We start from the raw sequence: 21661 nt of genomic DNA, 5'->3' as shown, positions 1-21661 counted from the left end.
CAGCCCTCAAGTCTTCTTGATTCATACTTCTACTCATATGATCATTAATACTGGGGGGCACAGAGGATTTCCAACAGGACATGACACATCATCCTGCAGCAGTTAACAAGCTCATTATAAGCTTTCTATCTGAGGCAGGTGGATAATCCTTAATGTAACCCTATAAAGCAAACACAGAATCGAAAGATAAATTATGGCCCATTAATTCTAAAATATACAAAAAGATCAGGTGCCAAAAAGTTTGTTTTAAAAACTCCAAAGAACATGTAATAATTGGTTCTTGTAGGTTATCCTTCGACAATAACATGTAATAAATTTGACTTGTTTCTGTCCTTTTGCCCACTCCAGAAGTCCTCCATTCCAATGTTAAACCTACACTCACAAGGAAAATCTTCAGCAGGCATAATCTTCTCATCACAAATGTACTAAATGTATTTTTGCCACTCCTTCAATGCTGTAGTTGGGGGTCCCAGTTTCCTACACCGTGCACAGAACCTCCGTAGAACACAGGATTTCCCTGCTGGCAAAATTTAGTTCGTAAACGTCTTGGGACCTTTTTTACTTCCTTGGAAAAAGCACTGTGCAAGTTATAAATAACAATGTATGAAAACAGACCTGCCTTTCCCATTTGTCACACTGCTATCCTTGGCCCTTTCTCCTTTGCCATTTCTAACTTTTCCTCACTTCTCACTGTATTGGTCTGGGCCCTTTCTCCCCACTCCAATCCAACTTCACCACGATCTCTGGGGACCTCACACAGATCTCTATGACAACTTCTGCCCAGTTAATCCTTTTCCTGAACATTTCACCACTCTGCTCCCTCCGGCCTGTCAACACTCCATGACTGTTTCCCCTACAACTCCCTCAAGCTCAAGGTGAGTTCAGGCAGCCGCATTCATCTCCCTCTCACACAAATGCAGGTTCTTATCCTGCTCTTCCTTCAAAGAGCTCAGATTGACATACACTGTTAAGCCTCTCCCCTATTTAATCGTCACAAGAATGCTGTGAGGTGGACCAGGATGTGAATGTGAGAGAGAGTGACTGGACCAAGATCTCCCAGTGAGTTTCAAGGAAGGGTAGCAGCCAAGTGGTAGAGCACCCACTTTGCATGCAGAAGGTCCCAGACCCAGTCCCCAGTGTCTCCCATTAAAGGATCTCAGGTAGCACATGTTGAGAAAGGCCCGTCTGAGAGCCATTTCCAGTCAACATGAATCCTGTACTACATAGATCAATGGACTGGCACCACATAAAGCTTCATGATAGGCTTGCCAACCTCCAGGTGGGACCTGGAGATCTTCCAGTATTACAACTGATCTTCACACATCTGTTCCCTTGGAGAAAATGGCTGCTCTGGAGGGTGGACTCTATGGCATCATACCCCACTGAGGTCCCTACCCTCACCAAACACCACCCTCTCCAGTCTCCACCTCAAATCCCCAGGAATTTCCCAACCCAAAGTTGTCAGCCCTATCTCTACTTTTGGAGATACTCTGACCTTGGGGACGTTGTCTTCTTGTCTTGCTCTCCCTGCCCCTCATATGGATCCTCATGTACCCTCATCTCCCTCAGCCTCACAAGACCCATCTTGCTCTGCCTTCAACCTGTCCCAAGAAGGGATGCTCACTGCATTCCCACAAGAATATGGTAGACCCTGTGAGAATTTCACCCCATTTATCCTTGGAAGTTCATCTCTTTTATGTCCATGCCATTCCTTCAGGACCATTCTGCTCTACTTTACTTTGTCGTTATTAAACAGGGACACACCCTATTTCTTGCCTTGTTAATACACTATTTCGCACAAATTTATCCAGTGGTCATTCTTCCCACTCCGCTCCCTTCAACAGGGTCTCTCAATAGTAAACCTGTGTGGAAAGCAGATGAACTTCATCTATAGCTAGGTTTGCCATGTCCCTCTTCACAACCAGCTGGAGGTTTTTGGGGCGGAGCCTAACGAGGGCAGGGTTTGGGAAGGGGAGGGACTTCGATGCCATAGAGTCCAATTGCCAAAGCGGCCCTTTTCTCCAGGTGAACTGATCGCTATCAGCTGGAGATCAGTTGTAATAGGAGATCTCCAGCTAGTACCTGGAGGTTGGTGACCCTATCTATAGCTCATACACATGCACTCCAAGGCGCTTGCAATTTCACACATTGCAGCTGCCAAGGCATATTTTGCATGCAGTAGTACAAATTATATATAGAATTCCTAGCACCTCTCTAATTGATGCAATCACTGTTTCAGTCGGCAGAGGGGAAACCATTACAGAGTAAATGAACGCAGCACACAGAAGGAAAAATGGAGATACTCAGGCAGCGATCTCTGGTGTAAGAATTGGGCGGCGTTATAAACAGGATCACATTCTAATCTGTGGAGGAAAACATGGAATTTGTGGGAGAAAGGGAGGCATGGACAACATACTGCGTAAATGAATTTAAATTGGGAAACATTAAGGGATATGTTTTGATCTAATTCAAATTGTTTAAAGTAATTAAGATACCTAAGTTAAAGATTAGATTTTAAGATAATGATAAATGTGGGCTATTATAATGAATCAGACTTTAATTACAAAGAGAGAAATAAAGATTAAATGGATAGAGGAGGGGAGAGGGGAAGTTAATTATATATTTTTTTTTCTAAGTTTTGAGCTAGAAATTGTTCCTATTATGTACTATCATTGGAATGATACAATTGATTGTGAATGTTTGAAAAAATTAAAAAAAACATTCTAATCTGTGAATAAGTTTGAAAAATAAAGAAAAACTAAAAAAAACATTCTAATCTGTGAATAAGTTTGAAAAATAAAAAAACTAAAAAAAACCATTCTAATCTGTGAATGTTTGAAAAATTAAAAAACAACTAAAAAAAAAAAACCCCATTCTAATCTGTGGTATCCATATGTGCAGCTAAAGGCCCAGGAGTCCTGTCTGAAAAATACAAAATATTAGCAATGTTCCCCATTGGCCTGGGCGTCGGGGGGGGGGGGAACCTTCAGAAAGCCCCCTAACACAAAGTTTCCCTTGCGTTGGGGTCGTACGGACCCTCAACTTGCCTGCGAGCAGCCAAAATACCCGCCCTACTCTATAAAGAAACCCCACGGAGGATTCAGCGCACCCAAAAAAAGACCACGAACCAACCGCCGCCTCCTCCACAGTCGCCATCTTACCTCTCGGTTTACGTCGATTATACCGGCAGCCCAATCAGAGGGGCGGGAAAGAGAAAGGCAACCAATACGGTTGCAAGAAGAGTGGAGAGGCGGGACTACAGTTGTCTCGCGTGCAGCGTCGGCAAGACTCCACTAGAGGGTGGCGGGAGCTAAGAAATACTCCTTGTTTCTGGGTCAAAGTAATTGGGTTGCAGAGCGAAGGGGTGAGATCTACGTTGGTATCAAGCATAGTTTGTGAGAATCTTCCTTCATCATGTCTTCTAATAAAGCGTTCATTCACTTCCCAATTTATTTTCTTTAATAGCCCTCATTTTCCCTCCCCCACATGTCTGCAGTTTGGCTGGAGAACTAGCTTCTAAGCATGTGCAGAATGCATTTCCAATCATAGAATCATAGAGTTGGAAGGGACCACCAGGGCCATCAAGTCCCCCACCCCTGCACAATGCAGGAAATTCACAACTACTATGTTGTATGCTGCGTTCATTTACTCTGTAATGGTTTCCCCTCTGCCGACTGAAACAGCGATCGCATCAATTAGAGAGGTGCTAGGAATTCTATATATAATTTGTACTACTGCATGCAAAATTCAACCCCTCCACAACCCTAGTGACCAGAAGATGGCCAAGATGCCCTCCCTCTCATCATCTGCCTAAGGTCACAGAATCAGCATTGCTGACAGATGGCCATCTAACCTTAAAAACCTCCAGGGAAGGAGAGCTTACCACCTCCCGAGGATGCCTGTTCCACTGAGGAACCGCTCTAACTGTTAGAAAATTCTTCCTAATCTCCATATCTAGGGTAAAGATGCAGACATTCTAAAAGTTTTAAACTTTTATTCTGTATTTCTGTTGTTAACTATATTGCCAAAAGCTGTTTTTGAGCATTATTTTGGTAGAATATTATTTTTCATTTTATTCATTTATACCCCACCTTTCTTTCCAATGGGGACCCAAAGCAGCATCATTATCCCCGCCTCCATTTTATCCTCACAACAACCCTGCAAGGTAGATTAGGCTGAGAGTGTGGGACTGACTTAAGGTCACCCAGCAACCTTCCATGACCGAGAGGTGATTTGAACCCAGCTCCTAGCCCTCTACACCATGCTTATACCATCCTCCACCCACAATCTGCCACATTCCGCCAGGTTGCACTCAAACCGGCCAGGCCTTACCCTAGAGCTCCCCCTCCTACTTCATTACCTTCACCCCACCTGAAGTAGCCAACAAATTAGCCTTTATTAAAGGGGCAGGACATATTTTCTCCAGGTTGTTAGCTACCCTAGCCCCACCAGGTGGCAGGTGGAAGAGTATTGCTTAAATCAAGACTTGGCAACTCAGGTCCTAAACCACGAATGAGTCCCAGTGGTCATACCTGGGATACCTCCTGCTCCTTTTTTCTCTTTTTTAAGAAAACATGATTCTAAGAAAAGAAGCAGAGATACAGAGAAAACAAAGCAGGTAGGGTGTGGAGTGCAAGAGAAATATAAAATGGCCACCTGCTATTGAGCACTTGCGCATCTGCAGTCAAGGTAGCAATCCTGGAGAGAGAAAGAGAGAGAAAAATACGAGGAAAGATTGAAAGCCATCAATTTATTCTAGACCATTGGTCTTGGAGCCATGACTGACAGCTGGGTTGCGACCTGAGTTAAGGGGGTGCCAGAATCATATTTTGGAATGGGAGAGAAAGAAAGAAAGAAAGAAAGAAAGAAAGAAAGAAAGAAAGAAAGAAAGAAAGAAAGAAAGAAAGAAAGAAAGAAAGAAAGAAAGAAAGAAAGAAAGAAAGAAAGAAAGACTGGCAGAGAAAAGGGAAGGGAGAGAAAAGCAGAACTAGACTAAATAAAAGCAACCAGGGTAAATGCTGCCCCCAGGAACATTTCACCACTCAGAGAAGTAACAATACTAAGGATTTTAAAAATGGTAGTATAACCCCCCACCCTTCAATATTGCAGCTTAAGGTTAAAAAGAGCGTTTTTCAAGATTTCTCCCCTCTGGATACCCTTTAGGTGTCTGCCAAGGTTCCCCTGTGCATGAACCACAGAACACTTACGCAGTGCAAAGGATTATGGGCCACATTCTAAGGCACACTCAGTGCATAGTAGCAGCCAGACATGTCAGTCCTGGGAGTTGTCACCAGACAATATGCCCCATCACACATCTGTGGCTGGATGTTTTAGGAGGAATAAATCGGTCTCGGCAGACAAGCAGTCGAACGGGCAGCTTGTCTGCCATTCCTAGTTTCATCAAGAACCACCCCCACCCCCAGTTAAGCTTCCAGTGAACCCCTGGAGCCCCTGCAAGCACAGTCTGAGAAAACCTCTGGCCCAGTGTTGTACCTGGCAGATTCTGAATTCAGTTGCAATACAAAACAATTGTATTTGAGCCAAGTTTCCTACGCTGAGAGCGATGCAATAGAAGTTGACTTAGTGAAAGTCTAAAAGAGGCTTTCATGAAGAAACTGAGACACAAGGTGGCTTTACGGGGATCAAGTGACTGATGAAGCCATTGGCGCAAAAGGATTTCAAACTGCTATCCGGAACGTCCGCTTCCCTTGATCTACCTTGTTTATTGCCGATCATCTACTGGAGAATACACTTACCTGACCATCTTTGGTGATTATTGTCTGCAGAAAATACTTTACCAAGGATCCTGTTACATACTTGCTGGACTTTTCCATCCACTTTACGTCTTTCGTGTGGTTGGGCTGGCACATTTGCATTTATTCTGTATAATTGTCATTGGTACGTTTGACCCTTATATCATTACTATGAGTATTTTGGTGAATATACATTGTTAAAATTTCATAGCCTGGTGTTGTCTTGATTAGATTCTGAATTCAGCCATATGCTACAGAAGACCCTTCCTTGACCCCAAAGTAGCAGGCATCTCTGGTCAGACGCAGCCTGGAGACCTATAATTTCAGCCCTTCCCCTAGTTTAATTAAGGCTCCTGACTCGCAGCTAAGAGGCAAGATGCCCTCATGTCAGTGTCTGGCTCCCCTCTCAGTTAGCAGTTCAAGGCCCTGACTGCAGCACAGCCAGAAACCTCCGATTGCAGCTTAGTCCAAGGGTGAGCCGGCGGTCAGGAAAACCAACCACACAGCAACGAGGAAAGGCGGGGAGGGAGGCTGGGTCCTAATTTCAGGTGAGGCACACACAGCTGGCAAATACTTTTACCTGGCACCCATCCAGTTGCTGATCAAAGCGGTAGCCTAGTGGTGCCAGAACAACTCTGTTGTTGTTCTTGTTGCGCTGGCAAGCAGCCATTACTCACTCCCAACTAAATCATGCAAAGCTACATGGGTATTTGGCTTGCAGTTACGTAGAACTGTAGTGTACAAGAAAACGTAGTGTGTGGCTTCCTCAGTCTTGGGGAGGATAGCATGTTCTTAGTGGCTGCTCCACGTTTGCGGAACCCCCTCCCTTCTTGAGATCCAACAAAGTCTGGGTTCAAATATATTCTGGAAAACCTTTCTCTTTAGGGTGGCATTCAACAGCTGGACTTAGCAAGTGTAAGAAGGGACTTATTCGAGTTACCAGCTCTGACTGAAGCCCTCGGGAAGAGATAGGATACTAATAGGGCAACTGGGCAAGAAACAGCCACTGTTATAGTCTGAGAAACCAGAACCTTCCAGATTCTGCCAGGCTTCCCGTAATCCACCAGGTTACTCCTTAGGTCCACCATGACCAGCCAGATCCTCACCCACCATTGCTCCCTTTACTACCTACAAGGAGCAATGATACAGACCTCTGCAAGAAGGCTGAAGTTGGTTCCTTATTCCCAGTTCGTTCCCTATTCCCAGTTCCTTATTCACATTTCCTAGTTCCTGAATTATTTTGAGGACAATTCACAAGCTTTGCACCCCAAAATATGGATTGGACCACCACATATCATACACCCCCACATTCAGGGGACTCAGGAACTAGGAAATGTGAATAAGGAACTGGGAATAGGGAACGAACTGGGAATAAGGAACCAACTTCAGCCTCCCACCTCTGCATGCCTTGATGTGTAGCACCCCCTGGCTACTGACTGATGATGCTGGAAATCATGGATATCTTGCCATGATAAGGAGAGGCAGAGTTAATTCCCATCTAAGTTTAAAGTCATGGGCGTAATTGTGTTTTGTTCTGCCCACCTCCCCAAAGAGCGGCAGCTTTCAGAACAGCCACATATAGAATCACTTTCCTTGCTAGGAGAGTACCAGAGACTGCTGCTGTTTTTGTGATATTTGTTTATTTATAAACACATTGAACAGATTCCCAGATAGGCAGATTCCCAAGTTGGCAGTGCTAGTGTTCAAGTCACCAGTTTTGCCAAAGGAAACAGCATACCCTAGGCTCCTTCTTGCCAAACTACCGGTAAGTGCAAAAACATAGACATTTGTCTGCATTGGTTGTTATCTTCGGAACTGCCAAATTGGGATTTCGCCCCAGCCTGCACCTGTGATGGTCCATAGTAGTAGCCCCCGCCATCAAAGGCTATTTAGCAAGTGGCTTTGCCTGTGTAAATAAGTACGCTGTCTGAGAGAATGTCCTTTTACATATCCAATGAATATACTTGCAACAAAGCCAACACGCTTCCGCTACCATTTCTTACTGGATGAGCTAACAAAATGGTACTTGGGAACCAGTTCTGAAAACACTGCTTACTGAAGGAAATTGCAGAACATTCTTAGGAAAGCAGCTTGGTCTTGGGGCACAACACTCCTTCGAGACAGAAAGGTTCCCAAAACTGTTTTACCAAGGGCCTGCCAATCTCCAGGTGGGGCTTAGAGATATCCCGGAATTACAACTGATCTCCAGAACTACAGAGATTAGTTCCTCTAGAGAAAATGGCTGCTTTGGAGGGTGGACTCCATGGCATTATACCCCAGCGAGGTTCCCTCCTCTCCCCAAACCCCACCCTCCCCATGGTCTACCCCCAAATCTCCAGGAATTTCCCAACACAGAATTGTCAGCCCTACTGGATCCATGAGAGCCAGCGTGGTATCGTGCATAAGAGCAGTGGACTCTAATCTAGAGAAACTGGGTTCAATTCTGCACTCCTCCACATGAAGCCTGCTGGATGACCTTGGGCCATTCATAGTTCTCTCAGAACTCTCTCAGCCCACATGGAGGCAGGCAATGGCATACCACCTCTGAACGTCTCTTGCCTCGGAAACCCTACGGGGTTGCCATAAATCAGCTGTGACTTGACGGCACTGTCCACCACCACACTAGATCTATATCCCCAGTTTCAAGCTTCTGCTGCCAACCGCTGAGACCATCAGAGGAAGAGCAGCCAACCTAGAATATCCTCTCCAAAGTGCATGTTTTTGGAATTGTCATATGTATTCTGAGTCCCATGAGGGGAGCCAACATTTGGCTTAAAAGTTGGATTAAAAATATACTAAATAACAAGACCCACCTACTTCTTTTGCCATTAAAAATTGGACCCCCTGGATTCTGATTATAGCAGATCAGGGGTTAAACACACCATTGTGTCTAATTTGGCCCTCCAGATCATCCTTCTGCATGAAGGACTCTGGATCCTTTACTGCAACCTATTAAATATTTGAAGGCTGATATCCTGTCTTCCCTTAATCTTCTTTCCTCTGAGCTGTTTACCCAATTCCTTCAACTGCTCCTCAGATATTCTCTCAAATATCTTTAATCCTTTCTCATCTTTGCAGCTTTCTTCAGAACCTGTGCCCTTTTTATGTCTTCCTTAACATTTAACAGTCCAGAACTGAATAAAACCACCACCCCAAATGGGAGCCATCCAGTAGCACCAGTGCATGGTTATTATGGAATTGCCAATTGGATTTCACGCCTTGGGCACCCAGATCTCTTGGGGTTGTCTGAAATGTGGTAACCCCATCTTCTACTTCTTTACAAAGCCCATACCACTCTGGTTAGCAACCAGTTTTTAAACAGGGGCCAATATTCTCAACTAAACCAAGCCTGAGGGCCAGCAACATAGCTCCAACAACTGACTCAACACAGGAAAGAGGAAAGGGTCTGCTATACACTCTTCCATTCTTTCATTTGTCTACAAAACACAATTCATGTTGATTTCCCCTTAGGGAGATAGATTTAGGGGCCCCATATCTCCCCTCCCCATATGGGGGGGGGAGCTCTGCTGTTGGCTAAATGGGAAGCCATTGGCTGCCAGACAGCCCCTCCCCCATTGCTCCAGCTGCCGACCCCTCCATAGAAAACCATCCTTCCTATACACTTTGGCAACTTTTTCACACTTAACTCATGCCAATAAAAGTTTATTTGAATATATATTGGAAATGTTAGGACACTCCAAAATGCCATTTTCCCTTAGTGGTGAATGTGCCTCCTCTCTTTGCTGACTCACCCACTGTAAACAGCAGGTGATTTTCAGCAGCCCTCCTTCTGTTGAGCCGGTTATTAATTCACATTTTAATTCTGGGCCTTTGACTTTTTTGGCACCACATCATGCCCTGAAATTTTCTTTGCTGGATTGTTTTTTTTTTTTTTTAATCCACCCACTTATCTAGTTTTACGGTCACTCGGGCCGTCAAGCCACAAAAGGTTTTTAGTTGATTAACTGTCTCCGCTTTTCACCATTTAATCAATCATTTCCTTATTAAAAGAATCTTGCAGTATCTCAGCGCAAGTGAGAGTACTAGGAAGTGTTTAATGAAGTCAATAGCCACTTTTGACTAAATAGCAAAGAACAAAAAAGATATTGTTTGGAAAAGCATCATTAAATGGTAAATGCATCCTTTGAGAAATGGAAAAAAATGGCTGCATGTTGCACAGATGTGCTAATTTGGGATTTCCAAAACTGGAACAGAATTATGCCAAATCTGAGACCCTCGTGTTTCATGGGGGGAGCATGAAAGTATCTGGAAAGTCGGGGAGGGAAGTCAGGGCTGAATCTTACAAGCAGGGAATAGAACCAGTAGGGAGTAATACTGAAGTGGGAATAATACTATAGTAGGATTGTGGGACTTGGGTTCAAATCCCAATTCAGCCATGAAGCTCACCTCGGACCAGGCACTCTCTCAGTCTTGAGGTTAGAGTGCTGGGCTAGAATCTGGAAGACCTGAGAATCCCCATTCTGCCATGGAAATGTGCTGAATGGCCTTGAACCAGTCATTCTATCAGCCTCACCTACCTCACAGGATTGTTGTGCAAATAAAATGGAGGAGGGGATAACAAAACTGCTTGGGGTCCCCAATGGGGGGAAAAATGGGGGACAGGCAGACAGACAGACTACCTCACAGTAGTGTTGCTGGCTAGGGTTGCCAGGTCCCCCCTGGCCACCAGCAGGAGCTTCGTGGGAGCTGGGTCAGCGATCCATGCGCGCGGCCCGATGATGCCACTTCCAGGTTTACCCCAGAAGTGCCGGCATTGTGTGGGATGCTCTAGCACTATCCTCAAAAACTTCTATGGAAACTACAGTTTTGGGGAGAGTGCTAGAGTGTCCCCATTGCTATGTCAATACCGATCACTGCCCCCCCCCCTTCTGCTGGCTTGCTTCCGCCCTGCCAACCAGCTGAGGGTCAATGGGCAGCCCGGTTAATTGGCGAGCAATTGTCTGCCGTAACTGAGCAAATGGAAACCCTATTGCCAGCCTCCAGGTGAAGCCCCGAGATCTCCCAGAATTACAACTGATCTCCAGACTACAGGGATCAGTTCCCTTGGAGAAAATGGCAGTTTTGGAGGGAGAAATCAATGCCAACTAGGGTTGCCGTCCTCCAGGTGGTAGCTGGAGGTCTCCTGCTATTACAACCGATCTCCAGGCAACAGAGATTAGTTCACCTGGAGAAAATGGTCGCTTTGGAGGGTGGGCTCTATGGCATTATATCCCGTCAAAATCCCTCCCTTCCCCAAACCGCACCCTCCTCAGGCTCCACTCCCAAACACTCCAGGCATTTTCCAACCAGGAGCGGGCAACCCTAATGGCAACACATCTCCACTGGTTCCTCCCCCCTTTGGCTGTCAGGTCACACAGCTGACTCAGGGCAACCTGGTAAGGTTTTCAAGGCAAGAGGCATTCAGAGGTGGTTTGCCGTTGCCTGCCTCTGTGTAGTGACCCTGAACTTTCTTGGTGGTCTCCCATCCAAGTACTAACCAGGGCCGCCCCTGCTTAGCTTCTGAGATCTGACAAGATCTGGCTAGCCTGGGCTATCTAGGTCAGAGCCTGAGCTCCTTGGAGGGGGATGAAAATGCAATAGACAGCTTTTCAGTCCACAGTACTGCTAATTACCTGACAAAACTTGATTCTACAGGTCATAGCCTTAACTTATTTTCTGGTTGACACCATGATTTTGCACTAAACACACCTGGTCAGCAACAATATCTTTTTAAAAGGGTCACTGAAGGCCAAATTAAATGAGCCACCAGGATAACTATTTGTGGGCTTTTAAAGTATAAGTAGCTGAGGGGGAGCGGCCGCTGGGGGAGGGCCATGATATGGGGGTGTAGGTTGCTGTCCTCCAGGTGGGGCCTGACATTCTCCCAGAATCACAACTGATCTCTAGATGACCAAGATCAGGTCCCCTGGAGGAAATGACCATTTCTGAAATGAACTCCACCCTCAGATCTCCAGGAATTTTCCAGCCCAGAGAAGGGAGTGTAATGCTTAAATCCCTATGGTGCCTGCCTGTTTCCCCTTCCTGTTAAGTCGCTTTAGGAAGGGCAATTGAGGATTGATGTGGCCCTCACTGGAATCCCCCCATCCACAGCTGCTATTTAAAGTTTTGTTTTTTAATTTGTGATCTGTGCATTGATATCCCAAAACCATGTCTAGTCTGATCCTGACACTGGAGTCAGGGACGGGAACAGAAAGCTACAATTTGCCCCTCTACCCATCCCCAAGGTGGCCAGGAAGCCAATTTTTTTATTTCAAAAGTTTCTGGCTATTTGAGTGGGGTTTTGAGCAGGAGAACACTCCCTGGCAGGTTTGTTTCATCTTACTTAATGGCTGCCAACTTGAGTTTTTGCTTCAGGGTCAATTTATATTACGCAGGACAAAGTTCTGTGATCAGATCCCCCAATGTATTTTTTAAATCCTAAAAAACAGCCATGGGGGGCTCCCAGTTTGCATTCAGGCTGTAGTACTGCATCCCCAGTAGAAGTCGCACCCCCCTGCCAGAGTTGCTATTAGCTCCAGTAGGGAAGAGAAGGCAGATATAATAAGGAGTGCTGTTCACCCCAAAGCTAATCCTACATGACCTGGAGGGAAAGGGTCAATGCTCCCCCACACCCTGTTCCGCCCCAGCAATGCAGTCCCATTTCAAATCAGGGTTTCCGGTGTTTGCTTTTTAAGGTTTAAAAATACCTAATGAGATCTGTTCACAGATCTTCCAAAAATTTGCAGTCTTACCCTCACGCTAAAATATCTCAGGCTGCTTCTCTTGAAGGGGTGTCCATTTGTTTAAAATGATTCTTTCAGTATCCTTTCCTTGGAGGAAGTTCCCAATGAAGGATGCAGCTGTACTCAAAATATTACTGTACAGAGCACCCAAAAATGTTGTTCTGCATCTCAGTTTATCTTCTGTATGAGGAACTGTTAAAAATCTTCCGACTACCCCAAGTTAGAAAAGATTAAGTTATTTAAATATATAAAGCAATCAGAGATTTAGAAAATCAGCCTGTGAGGACTGTCGCTCTTTCACCCAGTTCAGCTGCTCTCAGTTCTTAAAATCCTATTAAACTTTCTGTTCTAAATCCACAATTTAGTGAATTAATCAATCCTTCATATTGATAAATTGACCGAGGCTCTCCAGCTTAATTATAAAGCTCTTTTAAAAATTCTAACCTCTTTCCTGCAACATGTTTCCTGGCTTTTGGCCATCTGCAAATTTGATAAGCATTTGCTCTGTGTCATTATTCACGCCATGATTTAAAAGATGGCACTGGAGTTGCCAACCTCCAGGCGGAGCCTAGACATCTCCAGGAATTACAACTCATCTCCAGACTATAGATCAATGCCCCTGAAGAAATTGGCTCCTTCTGAGGCTGGGCTCTGTGACAATCACATCCTTGCTGAGCTCCCTCCCCTCTCCTAAATCTGTGCTTCCCAGATAGGATTGCCAGGTCCCTCCCCCTGGCCACAGGAGGGGGATGGGGGGGTTGGGTTGTCAGATCCAGGTTGGGAAACTCCTGGAGCTTTGGGGATAGAACCTGGGGAGGGGAGGGACCTCAGTGGGGAACAATGCCCTAGAGTCCAAAACGTCCATTTTCTCCAGGTGAACTGATCTCTGCAGCCAGAAGATGAGCTGTAATTCCGGGGAGATCCCCAGGTCCCACCTGAAGGCTGGCATCCTTGTCCACTTGGCATGCAGCGATATGGAGGTCTTTAAGCAGAAGTTGGATGGCCATCTGTCGGGAGTGCTTTGATTGTGGGATCCTGCATGGCAGGGGGTTGGACTGGATGGCCCTTGTGGTCTCTTCTAACCTTGTGTGATTTTGTGATTTTGTTTGTGATTTTTTGATTCTAATGACCTAAATGGAAGGGGGAGGATCTCTACCAGCGTTAGAGCCCCCCTACTCCTGCAGAAACAAAACAGAGCTCAGAACAACAACCTCCCTCCCAAAAATCCTGGTAGAGGCTGTGGGCTGAGCATGCGTAGTACACCACTGCTGCTAGAGGAAGGAGCTTGCAGGCAGGCACAGGGCCTTGGCTGGCTGGCGTTGTAAGCATCATTTACTTCTTGGTAACCTGGGTGGGGCTTCAGGTCAGGGGATAGGCTCAAAGTGTCCCGAGGGCAACTATGCCACGGAAAGGATTGTGCAAGAGAAAGGCTTGGGAAAACATATCCTCCAAGGCAATTTCCTCCTGCCTTTCATGCATCACACACTTCTTCCCCTACAAATTCTTCCCGTATTCCATCTTGTATCTTTCTATTTATTCAAATCGGCTTTGGGAGGCCTTTTGGGACATTTGCTATGGTCACAGACAAAGGAGGTATCAAACGAAAGCGAAGCACACAGACATTTGCAACAAAAACAACAAAGTCGTCCTTTTGCTAATTTACCGCAGAAATTAGTCAAGTGTGATGCGGGGAGGGGGAATAATACTCCTGAGCTACATACAGGCTTCAGCTTTTGAAGTCTCCGTAGCTATTTTGCTTCAGTTGGCTGAAATGAGCCCCCCCCCCCCCCGTCGCTGCCACCGCCTTTATCTTAACTGCTGAGGTGTTAGGGCTACCCACAAAATCTTGGGGAGCAATGCATCTGTGCCCAGCTGGTAGAAAGGGGGCCAGCAGAGAAGGGAATAAGGACCACTGCCAAAGCATGTGTGAATTATAGTTTTGCATGGGAAAGGGGGCACAGAGATAGACTGGCCCCTTCACTCCAATGGGCCACCGTCCTGGAGGGCCACTGGCTGCCAGAAGCAAGCTGAGGCATGGCTAGGGTTGCCAGGTCCCTCTTCACCACCGGCGGGAGGTTTTGGCGGCGGAGCCTGAGGAGGGCGGGGTTTGGGGAGGGGAGGGACTTCAATGCCATAGCGTCCAATTGCCAAAGCGGTCATTTTCTCCAGGTGAACTGAGCTCTATCGGCTGGAGATCAGTTGTAATAGCAGGAGATCTCCGGCTAGTAACTGGAGGTTATATATACAAGAAATATGACACCTCTGTCTTCCTACTATAGTTAAACCCAAATCCAACACAATGATACCTAATATCTCTGTATTATTACAAAACCCACATATAGCATATTAATTTCACATACCAACATGAATTGTTGCACCAAACAAAAATATACATCAGTATGAGCTTCAAGCTCAATGTTTCATAAGTTTACAATCCCGACTGTTCATATGTGTAACTTGAAATAGCAGGAGATCTCCAGCTAGTAACTGGAGGTTGGCAACCATAGGCACAGCTCATTCCGGTTTCCTTGCCCACCACCGTCAGCTTGGACTCAACTGGCAGTGGTGCTAGGGGAGGCATCTAAACCCCATTGACTCTGTGGATGCTGGTTGCCGCTTGGCTCATCTCGCACCTGGGCTGCTTTATTGTCCCAACCCACCCGTGGATATGTGTGTGAAACTATGGGAGCGGGTAGAAGAGGGCAAGAGAACCTGGACACAGTGCAGATGCCTTATCAGCGTGTTTGGTGGGTCTCCACTTGCAATCTATAAATCAACTCCCTGCCCCATTATCCCCACCCTGGTTGGTTGGCACGCGCCGCCTCAGCGACAGTGACTGAAATCCTAGCCCGTATTTCTCTCGCTTCCGTAGGAAAGTATAGTGTGGAACTCTGTCAGAATTGCTTAGTGATTGTTTAATGGGATGGAAAAACAAGAAGCGTGAGCAGCAGCAGGAATGAAGAGGCCTCGTCCATGCCCACGCGCACACTGCGTCGTGCCTCAGCAGCAGCGGAAGGACGCTGGCTGAGGAGAGCCTGAGAAACGCCACCGGGAGGTCTTTAATGCAGCACAAAGGGAGTCAACTGGAGTCCTGCTGCCCCTTGGGATCAGGTTGTCAGTGTAGACCCTACTGAAACGGGGGGGGGGGGGCTGCTGCTTTCTGCCTGTCCCTGAAAAGTTTTACAGCCCTACCCAACATCCTGGAATTTTTCAATATGTACACAGGCTTGTGCAGTAAGTAACACAGAGGGGATAAGCATGGCTTTTCATGCTCACCAAGCATGCAGTGCCTTCCTGTGTCGGTAGGGTTGCCAACCTCCAGGTAGTGTTCAATACAAATTAAACAGTAGTAGGCAAAAGTAAATAAGGCAATAGACAATAGATAGCAAGCAGCAAAAACAGCAAGGCTGTCACTATATTACAACAAGGATGAGTTTACAAACCAAGCTAAGCAACGGAGGTTACAAAGCAAAGGAGTGGCAACGTCGATAAGAAAAAGAATCAGCTACAAGGTGCTGATAATAGGTGCAAAAAAGTTCATGTAAGGCATAGAATGATTTTCTAGTCAATTTCAATGTATCTTCAGGCGAAGGAGATGCAGATGGTAACGTGGCTCCGGACGTATTCCAGCGTTTTCGCTACAAAAGTAGCTTCATCAGCCTGTGTCAGAGGTCCAGCCACAGCCAGTGCCACCAGAGAGCCCCCCAAAGCCGCTGGAACAGAGATGCAGGAGACTCAGGGCACAGATACATGAGAAAAGAAGTGCTAGGTAGTAGCTGGAGATCTCTCGCTATTACAACTCATCTCCAGCCAACAGAGATCAGTTCACCTGGAGAAAATGGCCGCTTTGGCAATTAGACTCTATGGCATTGAAGTCCCTCCCCTCCCCAAACCCCACCCTCCTCAGGCTCCAAAACCTCCCGCCAGTGGCAAAGAGGGACCTGGCAACCCTATTGGTCAGATACAGGCCAGTTTAGCTTACAATACCCATCTCCTGCAGGGGCTACCCAGAAGCCTCCAAACCTGCATAAGCGAGGCAGGGGAATGATGGCCAGCCCCTGTTGCTTCACACCAGCAATTGGTATTAGCAATTGATGCTGTGGTATACTGCTTCTGCAGATGGAGGTTCCATTTTGCTCTCAGGGCTAGTATCTGTAGATAGGCCTCTCTTCCCTTTATAAAATGGCTGCTGAGCTAGCGGCCTTCGCCACATCCTAAGGTTAGTAACAGCATTATGTGAAGAAGCCCTTCCCAACTTTACCGCCACTCAGGTTCGGTGGGCATTCCCCAGGAGTTCCAGAATTAGAAAGGCAGGAGAACATTTCCACTATTTCTCCATCATTCATACGATCTAGATACGCATTAATAATTTCTGGCCCCTTGCCACCTTTAGGCATCCTCTTTCTAAACAAAAGACACCCTAGATGCGTTCGCTTTTTCACGTCCGGCTTGCTTCAACCCAATGCCCCAGAAGCTTATCCTCTGCCTGTCTAGTAAAAGTTGCAATTCCAGCATTGCTTAATCCAGCATGAACTCATTGCCGTAACCCAGCCTGCTTTTTCTCAGGCCAGCTGCTGGAGACAGCTTGGCTTGGTGGGAAAAAAATTGGCTGGGAGCTGAATTCTCCTTGATAACGGATGTCTCTGGAGGACGCAGGACGCTCTTCCCTCTGCTTTTCCATGAAACCAGAATGAATCAGCCCCCCTGTCTTACGATCTATGGAGCAGGGGGCTGGGCATGCAAAGAAGTGATGGTGTATGAACTCTGGATGAAGGCCAGCGGTGGCTCGAGCGACATGTTAAGTGGAGCTATGAGACTGCGAAAGGATAGGCATGGAGAAATGCTTAACCCTTTCCCCTCTAGATGTTTTTAGTTCAGAACGGCAACCAGAAGCAGCAGCAGCTGTTGCAGTTTCTTCTTTTTGTCCATGGGGCACAAAAGAACCTGCTCCTCTCAAAAAAAGGGGGGGAAGGGAGGGAGGGAGGAATGATATAGGAACTCCATTCCATGTAGCATGCAGTGTGAGCCTGTGCATTTTGCAAAAACAAAAACAAATAAATCAAAAATCTTTGCCATGGAAATCAACATTCTGTCAACTGAATAAATTATACAAACCAAGAAAATTGTGTTGTTGTTGGGTTTTTTTTTTTTTTTTTTGCATAGTTACATTATGCTTCTAGGAGCAGCTTCAGATATTATTGATCTCCATGGATGCAGGAAGCGCAAAGCTTCCATGCTTCTTGTCGCTGAGTGCCTCCATCTCGTTAACTTCTCTCATTAACTATAAGGATCTGTTCTTCCTAGGAAGATAAATTCTCTCTGAGCTTGTTTAAAGGTCAGAATGCAAACGACTAAAATCCTCTGGTAACTTCTATTCTTATGAAGGATTAGGGTTGGTAATGCTTAAGCCCAATGCCTCTCCCTAATTGAAGTACTATGGGCACCCCTTTAGTTGTGTACCACAAATCCCAGATCCCATAGCCTCGGTCTCTGGAGATGGTTGGAAGGCACATGATAACAGACATCTTTATGAAGCTACCCAGGGCTGAGTTTGGATGGGAGAGCTTCCGGAATCCTATGCCTGTCACTTTAAGTTCCATAAAGAAAGAAAAGTAGGATACCGATATAATGGTAACTAGATGTATGAAATGGGACCTTGGTTACTTACCGTGAAGGTTCCTTCTACTCTGTCTCCAAGATGCCCTCCGACTCAGAGTGAGAATGGGGAGATGCACTGGCATGCGTAACAAACAGGAAGAAGTGGGAAAGAAAACCTAGTCACCTGCTTTAAACGTTTCAGGCAAAGTGGGTTAGACCTCACTAAATATATATGTGATTGGTGAGCAAAAATGTTGTATCCCTGGACTTTACAGCTTCGGGAGGTACAGATGCTGCCTATAGTTGGTTAAGCAACCCTTAAGGCACAGTTCATAGATACAGGAGGATGGGGGTAATGAAGAGGCAAAGAACTGGGAATGGTAGAATGGGCAGCATCACTTTGGTCTCTGGGGGTGGGTTCCATCTTTTGCTGTTCCTTTGCATTTAAAAACACCATACAAACAGGACATTAGCACAGCAGGGAGAACAGTTGTATCCCCTCTCTTTCCTTGATGTGTTGATTTTCTTATTGCAGGGAATTGTTAACATAAGAGAGTATTCCAAAACATGATCCAGCCATTAGAGATCAGTTCACCTGGAGAAAATGGCCGCTTTCTATCAATTGGACTCTATGGCATTGAAGTCCCTCCCCTCCCCTAACCCTGCCCTCCTCGGGCTCTGCCCCAAAAACCTACCGCCAGTGGCAATGAGGGACCTAGCAACCCTAATTTACCTCCAGATTTTCCTGCCAGCATGGACTAGGTGACTTTTCTCCAACATGGCTCAGGTTGCTTCTTTGACAAAGTATCTCTTCCCCATTACGTCCTTTCCTTAAACCTCTGGCACTTTTTAAGAGCCTGATTTTTTTTCTCCTTTAAAAAAAAATTAAAATGTATGCTTGCCTAAGTACAAGTAAGGCAGCACCATCACCCAAGCCACAGAAGTCCTCAGAGGCTTTGTTTCCTACATTTTGATAAGAAACACTTCAGGACAGGACAGCAACTTAATGGTAACGACTGATATCACTGACAGCAAGCAACTTGACCAAAGAGCAAAGGCCAGTTCCTGACATGCTAGAAAGGCCCCTCGGCTTCCAGAGAATAAGGGTCAGCAGCTTCCTGCCTTCCTAAAACAGAACAGCACGGTCCAGGAATAGCTTCAGGACGTGGAATTGCCATCACCCGTAACGTCCTAATGTGTGAATTCTCTTGGCACTGATGGACAATATGGCCTGGCTTGGACTTCCCCCAGCAGCCCCTTTCCCTCTCTCAACCATTAAATGGAGATTAATCTCCGGGAGAGCAGCCAAACTAAATTCCAGGGAGGGTCCAGTCTGCAAGATTTCTCAGCCATCGTTGCGAGGGCCTCAGCAGTGGCATTGCTTTGCTCCTGCTGCTTGTGGGAAAGGCCAGGAAGGAGGCCAGAGCTGACTTTCCCAGCCCTTCTCATGTTTTTTTTTCCCCTTGTTGGCTGAAGCTAACAGGCTCGGACACCAGCCGCTTCATCTTGACGCTCTCTGTTTGGGCTAGAGGGAATTTGCCACAGCCACCCTGCTGAGAAGGGGCTTACCTCATTCTGGTTTACGGAAGGGATTGCCAGCAAAGCTGTGATTCACCCCCCCCCCCACCCCAATGCTGTCAGAAACTGATAAATCCTAATGGAACAGTTGAATGAGAGCAAATCAGAACAGCCAGCTGGAGGCCGGGGATCTGAAACCCACTCCAAAGGCTTTCCATCGGGCCCCCAGTACAGCCTCAATCTCAAAAACTTTTAAATTTCTCCTCCTCAGCCACTTTTTCTCAATCCACGTCGATTCAGGGTGAGAAAGGTGGAGTATAAATAACAGAAATAAACTTACAGTACAGGTAAATACCTCTTAAACTGGCCCCTGCAGAAAGAGCAGTGAGACAGGCTTAGGGAGGGTTTTTTTGAGGAATAATTATTTATTATGTACCTCGGGGGGATTCTAGGGGCTAGAAGGGAATGGGGAAGAGGGGCCATGGCATCCCCAGCGGTCACTTCAAGGAAAAGTCTTTTTGAAAGATTTTATTTTTCACTTTAAATATATAACTTTCCCCATAGATTGTATAACGTCACCCACAACGTAATGAAGAAACTAAATAAGACCAGATTCAATAGCCAATGCAAAGGTACAAGAAGAACTGTAAGGGTCAAACTGGGCAAGTCCAGATGTCTGTCACTTCGAATCTTCTGCAATAAAGTTCTTAAAGGCTGGTGATAATGCTGGCAAAAACAGCAGGATGAGCAGGCAACTAATCGGGGCTCCCAAGATCGATCCAGCTCCCCCCACTCCTATGGTTACCAACCTCCAGGTGGGGCCTGGAGTTCTCCCAGAATTACAACTGATCTCCGTACTATGGAGATCAGTTCTCCTGGAGGAAATGGCAGCTCTGGAGAGTAGACTCCGTGGCATCATATCCCCGCTAAGTTCCCTCCCCTTCGCAACTCCACCCTCAGATCTCCGGGAATATCCTAAGCCGGAGTTGGCAACCCTAATGTGGCTGCCTGAAACCTACCACCTTCACACACACACAGGAGAGACAGAGGAGGAAAGCATTTTTTCCTACAAAATTAAAACTGTTTCTCTAGACCCTAGCAAGATTACCCTCCCTGTAATTAGCACAAGAAATATGACACCCACATGCAAATGTACTCAATTTGCGTAATTGATAGTGGTCACGGTATTCAGCTTCCCTTGCCCCAGAAATTATTTCATTATTATTATGAATCTTGCTTCTTAGCAGCTGTCTCTGCACAAAGGCATTTGAGGAGCTATGCAGCATAAAATGTAATAATCAGGATTTTTTAAAGGTTTAATCACAGGGTATACAAAGCATTTGGCATTTGGATGGGGTCGTGAAGGTTTTAAAGGAAATCGTGCCGATCCACACAAGACATGCCGCATCCGTCTTTCACATTCGTAAGGAACACCACATAGGAAGATCAGATGGAACCATTTTAACAGCAGTGTTACCGGAAGACTGCATTTAGAAATCCCATCCTTGCAGGAACTCCATGGGGGACAAAGTGCCAGTACATAACTAGGGGGGTGGGGGGGCTGTACCTTCCCAGTACAAGAAGCTAGGTAGATTGGGAGCCAGGATGCTTGGGTTCTATTTCCACCTATGCTGCAGCCACACAGAGAAACATTGCCTCTGTTGCACCTACCTGATCGTGGGGATCATTATCATTCCAAGGGCCCTATCACAATCCCCACAGCAAATGATTAAAAGAAGCCCCCCGCCGCCGCCAGCTGCAGAGAGGGAGCTTTGAGGCTTTCTTGTGCCCCAGCCCTCTTCTGAGCTGGCTACAGGATCCTGCCTTTGCATCCAGCTGTTTCCTTTTGAGAATATTAATTAAGCGGAATGGAAAAGGGAAGAGTAACAGCCGAGGCAACAGAAGGCCATGGGAAAAAGGATGACTGCCAAACAGATCTTTCTCTCCCCTTGGCCAAGAGGAAACCGAGTCAAGCAAATCTCATCCCCATCTACATCCCATCCTATTCCTTTTTTTAAACAAGGCAGCAAACTCTTTTATCTCAGAAAT

The sequence above is a fragment of the Euleptes europaea genome, chromosome 14, assembly GCF_029931775.1.
Source record: "Euleptes europaea isolate rEulEur1 chromosome 14, rEulEur1.hap1, whole genome shotgun sequence".
Classification (NCBI taxonomy): Eukaryota; Metazoa; Chordata; class Lepidosauria; order Squamata; family Sphaerodactylidae; genus Euleptes; species Euleptes europaea.
Note: the sequence above shows the minus strand (reverse complement) of the source record.